A 6,000-nucleotide genomic window follows, 5' to 3' on the forward strand; every position below is an offset into this window, starting at 1 on the left:
ATCGGGTTGTCCCTTCTTCCAGACTTTTTCCCTCTACTTCCGTCTCCTCTTATCTTAAACCGTCGCACTCGTTGGTACATCTCGTTGACAAGAAGTCTCCGTACTAACTTGCCCCAATTTTGACTTGTTCCCTTTTGAACCGTCTTGATTCTCACACCTTGGCTTCGTGTTGCCCATAGTCCCTCGGCTTCCTTGCTTATGAACTTTGAAAGGGCCCTTACGACCTTGCCAAGCCAACAAGTCAGAATTTAAAACACTATCAAAGTGTTCGCAATGTACCTTATTCACAGCATTTACTCGTCCCGACTGTTTCTGCATCGCTTTTTTTCCCTCGAAGTCCGATGTACCACCCACCTTTCCCATAGGTGTTGGCTCCACAGTCGAATCTGCAGGCTTCATATCAATCGCTTGCGCCACTAACACTTCCGAATGGCTTTTTGTAACATCCCGTTCTATCGAGTCAATGTTCCTCCCATACGAAACATCCTCGACTAGTTGGATTGATGACAAAACCTTTGTCCCAACCTTCATATCTCGATACACTGGCACAACAATCTTTGATAATGGACCAGTGACAATATGAATTTGATCGGCCCATGGATACAGAACCGTCTGAATCCTATCAAGGAAGTTTAAGCCAAGCACATAATCGTAATCATCTAGTTGGATTACCTCGAATTCTTCCTTGCCCTTCCATTCGCCGATTTGTAGTTCCACCTCACGAACTATTCCCACAGTTGGGCCCTCCTCGGAATTTATCGTCTTGATCTTCCTATTCGATTTCTTAATCGAGAGACCAAGTTTCTTCGCAGCCTTCTCCGATATGAATAAATCCGATGCTCCCGTATCAATCAGAGCACTCCCATTTCGACCTACAATGTTGATGTCTACGAACATCAACCCTTCCCTACCATTCCTTTTCTTCGGGAAGAGAATCATCGAATTGACCCTCAATGCCTTTTTCTCAATTGACTTTTTCTCTTCCGGCTCATCACTCTTCTTGATAGCCGTAAACGTAGATACTTTTGGGCAATCCCTCTTCATGTGCGGTCCATTACAAAAGTAGTACCTCAACTTTCCCCTCTTTTCTTTCGGGCTATTGGGTCTTCTTTTTCCATTTCGTGGTTTCCTATTACCACCATCGCTGCCACTACTGCTGCCATAATAGCTATGTCCCTCTTCATCTTCCTCATGGTGCCCACCATTGCCCCTCCCATTGGGCTTGGAAGATTTGAACCTGTCTTTTCTCGGAACAAGTTCCACTAGGGACTCTGCCACCAGCATGGCATTGGTTAGTTCTTGAACTCCATGACGTTGCAATTCTTGCTTCGCCCATGGTTTCAGCCCATCCGTAAAAGAGAAAAATGCCTCCTTTTCGCTCAAATCTGAAATTTGAAGCATGAGTTCACTAAACTCCCGCACATACTCCCTAATCGTGCCTAGTTGCGTAAGCCGCCGCAACTTTACTCGAGCTTTATTCTCAGCATATTCGGGGTAAAACTGTGTCTTAAACTCCTTTTGGAACTCCTCCCAAGTCCCAATCTCGGTCCCGCCACGTTTCACATCAGTGGACCTACGTCGCCACCATAACAAAGCAACGTCAGTAAAATACATAGCAACAGTGTTTACCTTTGCGACATCATCCTCGATATCCATCGCACGGAAGTATTACTCCATGGCCTAAAGAAAATTGTCCACCTCACTTGCAGACCTTGCCCCTTTAAACGCTTTCGGTTTGGGCACATCCATTGCTTGTTGCTTCGGCTTCGAAGCCAACATCCCACTACCTATGGCAGCCTTAAAAACCTTGAGCTCCCCCTTAAGCTCATTGATCATCTCGAGCTCCCCTTAAGCTCGCTGATCTCCTCCTTCAACGCTGTTACCATAGCCTCGAGAGCTCATCATCCTTCCTAGCCAGCTTAATTTCCGAGGAACCAATAGTATCCAACACATATTCCTTAAGTTGCTCTTGCATAGTTTGCAACCCATCATGAACACTATCACCGACATCATCAATCCTCTCTTTGACATCCTCCATGGATTCCTCGAGAGTGACGACTCGATCCTCCAAAGCCGACAACAAGTCCCTTGATCGACTTACTTTCCTGGCCCTTCCTCGGGTCTCCATTGGCTCATTCTGCCCAACGACTTCTTTCGACATTCCAACAGTGCCTTCGAACCAACAGCTCGGATACCACTTGTCACGGGGCTATACCTTTTGTCTCGTAATCCGTGCGGCCTTAGGCGATTTGCTTGTCCAAACTCGCCCAAGTCAGTCTTTACTCGAATGAGGGTTCTTTAAGAACTCCTCCAAGGCACCAACTTGTACAGCGGAAGCAAACTTATGCCAAAAGAAGCTTAAAAGAATAACAGAAAGGGACGCTCGCAAAGTGTTTGAGTAAATGCTCTCTATTCTCTTATTCACAAAGAATAATGAAACAATGAATGGAGTGTACAAATGAGGGGGAGGCTCTCTATTTATACTTGAGCTCCCCAAAACTGACAGTCAAGATACAATTACATCGACGGACGAGATTAACCAATCCCATAATTTAAGGGATTTTACAAGATATTGCCAAATCAAATCCTATCTAATCTTACAAGATATGATTCTCTCTATCTTTGAAGATTAGTTACCATAGTTGCCTAAGTTGCCATATCTTCGCTATCGGACCAACCAAGCTTCAAGTTGACAGGCTTCTCTATCAGTTCCTTGAATCGGGCTAGCTCTCGTGGGCTAAATGATCCCCATCTTATCGACAGACCTCCATGGGGCGCATCTTGTGCCATGGTCACGGGCCTTGCACTCTGACCCGTGACACTAGTATATATGCTTTCTAATAAGGGAAGCAAATGGTTTTGAGATTAAACTGACAGTCATTCAAATAGTCAAAGCTAATCAGTTCTCTGGTTTCTCTCATGAAAATCCCAACCAACATCTGCAGAAGTTCATCAAGCTATGCAATACTTTCAAATTTAATGGCGTTTCTGTTGAAGCTGTAAAATTAAGGTTGCTCCCTATTTTCTTTAACTGGACGAGCTACAGACTAGTTAGATAGCTTGCCCAATGAGTCGATTACAACTTAGGATCAAATTGTGAAAAATTTTCTGGAAGAGTTTCTGGCTAAGTTCTTTTCGCCAGCCAAGAAAACAAAATTGTGGAATGGCATTACTAGTTTCCAGCAATATAAAGAGGAAACTTTACATGAGGCATGGGAACAGTTTAAGGACATGCAAAAGAAATGTTCTCACCACCAAGTGTTAGAATGGTTGTTGATTCAGACTTCTTACACTAGGTTTAAAGAGTCCATTAAAAGTGATCTAGATGCAACAGCAAATGGGGCATAGTTGAGTAAATCACTTAAAGAAGCTGCTAAGATAATTGAAGACATGACAGAAAATAATTCACAATAAATTTCAAGTATAATTGGGGCAAGTCAAAAGAAACTGATAGAATTAGTAGAGGTTGATGTGATAACTACCCTTGTCACTAAAGTGGTTGCCTTGAGACATGATGTGAATGAGAAAATTAAGGTTGCCAGGAAGCAACCAATTTATGCCATTTATGATCAGTGTAGGGATGATCTGTTGGAAAATTTTTAATTTATAGGAACTTTGAGGCATATTCTCAATTGGTAAAGGTGGAGAGTTGAATCATAAAATTATAGTTCCATATTCTACTCCATGAGACATCTACAATGATATATTATATGCTCAAAATAGTTGAGTGATGAATGAGAAATTGATGTTTAAAGTAAGCTACTTGTGAATATTTGTTGAGGAAAAGAAAAGCTTAGATCCCACATTGGTTAAAGATCAAGTGAGAGATGTCTATATATATAAGAACCCACTTAAAAATTGATTGAATGACTAAGCTTGGAATCTTGTCTCACGTACAGGGGTTTGCAGGTTCAAACCCGTTGAGGTTAGGGCATACTCCTACGACATGGGCTAAAGCTTTGTCTCCTTATATATAAATATTTTCAAAATTCCTCCACTTTAAATGCCCATAAAAGGCTAAGATCCACTTTGTCTTTTATTTTCCTCTTCGTGTTTTCCAATGTTTCGGTGATAGAAAAAGACATCATTTGTTCGTTGATCACTGTAGAAGTGCTACTACTTCCATCATCGTGTTATTATATCTTGAGAGACATTCGACCAACGTTTCTCCAAGTATCGTTGGAGCGGCCGAATCTGTCTTAAAGAAACCGTGTAAAACAAGCCTCAACATCTGGAAAACTAGTTTCTTTTTTTTTTTTCTGGCTATGTTATGTTATTTATTGGTTTTTCATAATTGATAATTTAAATATAAATTATTCAATTTATTTTATTATATTTGTAAATATTTTTTTATTTATATTTATATATTTTTGTTCGCTAACGTGTTTTGTCAAACATGATCATCATTCTTGGTAGTGCATAAGTGAAGCAGAACTAGTTGGGTACATTGGAAATCTAAAAAGATAACAAAATAACCCTTTTTCCAACACGTATAATTCAGGATAAAGAACTCAACCCAACTTTTCTTGGGGAAATAATCAAAATAGTTCTTCACAAGTTAGGACAACTGGACCTCTAGGTTTTTCTCAAAACCAATTTTAAATGTCATATTCGCAACAACAACAGGTAGTGGAAAATAAGTCGGCTACTAAAAAGCTACTTCAACAATTCATTCAGGCAACTGATGCTAGGATGAAGGCTTTGGAAACTCAAATAGGTCACCTCAGGCTATCATAGTAGAATTTAAGGAGCATTACCGTCAAACACTTAACCTCCTCTTAATGTTAATAATCCGAATGAGCATTGAAAGGCGATCGCCCTTAGAAGTAGTAAGGAGATACCTAATGCTTCTCCTTCAAATGATATGAATTCAAAGAATCAATTGCCTATTCCACCCCCTGGCGAGAGTACCATCGAGTTTGACAAAAGCCCTAAAGAATAAGTTCACCATGAGGCGGAAGCAATGAAGCCATCAACTGAGGCTATTAAATTGGAATATCCTCCTCCATTATTCCTACGAATATTGCAAAGGAATAAGATGGATATACAATTCCAAAAATTTCTTGAGGTATTTAAAAAGTTGTCCATTAATATTCATTTTGTTGAAGCTCTAGAACAAATGCCTAGCTATGTGAAATTTATCAAAGATATTTTTTATGAAGAAAACACGGCTAGATGATTATGAGAATATAATATTTATTGAGGAGTGTAGTGCCTTAATTTAGATGAAGCTTCGTCCTAAGTTGAAGAATCCTGAGAGTTTCATGATTCCTTATGCCATTGCCTCGCATACTTTTAAAAAGGCACTTTGCGATTTGGGAGCGAACAATAATTTGACACCACTCTTTATAGCTCAAATATCATGCCTACCTTAGTCACATTACAAATTGCAGATAGAAATCTTTGTTACCCAAAGTGGTGGTTGAAGATGTAGTAATAAAGGTGGAAAAATTTATTTTTCTAACAGACTTCATTATCTTAAATATGGAGGAAGATAGAGAGGTTCCACTTATTCTTGGCAGACCATTCTTTGCAATTGGAAGAGTACAAAATCATTTTCAAGAAGGTAAACTTACCATGAGTGTCAATGATGAGCAGGTAACTTTCAAAATTTTCTCTTCTTTGAAACATTCGAATGATAAAGAATAATGTTTTTCAATTAGTGTAATAGACAAAGCTAATTATGATTATTCTTCTAAGAACTTTACCTAGTTGATTCTATGCAAACTACTTTGATTTCTAAAGCTAAAAGAAAAGATGATGTGCTTAAGGAATTTATGAGCACTTTAATTTATATTTAAAAGTATGCGAAACCAATGCCAAAGTTTAAATCATTGAGTTTACACTTGGGATCTCTAAAGAATTTGAAGTCTTCAATTAAAGAGCTATTACAAAAATGCTATAAGGTGAAGTGGGGGTATGGTAAAAGGTTTGCTCGAAAACTTGAGCCAATGCTATATATTTTCTTATTAAAATCATGGCTTAAGCTAAGTCTTGGAA

The 6,000-nt window shown here is 39.3% G+C and overlaps 1 non-coding gene across 1 annotated transcript; it reads right to left on the reverse strand.

Annotated features, from left to right (window-relative positions):
* Positions 1-3,153: 3,153 nt before the first annotated feature.
* Positions 3,154-3,260, reverse strand: LOC128282967 (small nucleolar RNA R71). The gene has a single exon (XR_008273314.1). It is a non-coding gene; the product is annotated as a small nucleolar RNA R71 (small nucleolar RNA).
* Between the last annotated feature and the right edge of the window lie 2,740 nt (positions 3,261-6,000).

This window comes from Gossypium arboreum, chromosome 10 (genome assembly GCF_025698485.1).
Source record: "Gossypium arboreum isolate Shixiya-1 chromosome 10, ASM2569848v2, whole genome shotgun sequence".
NCBI lineage: Eukaryota > Viridiplantae > Streptophyta > Magnoliopsida > Malvales > Malvaceae > Gossypium > Gossypium arboreum.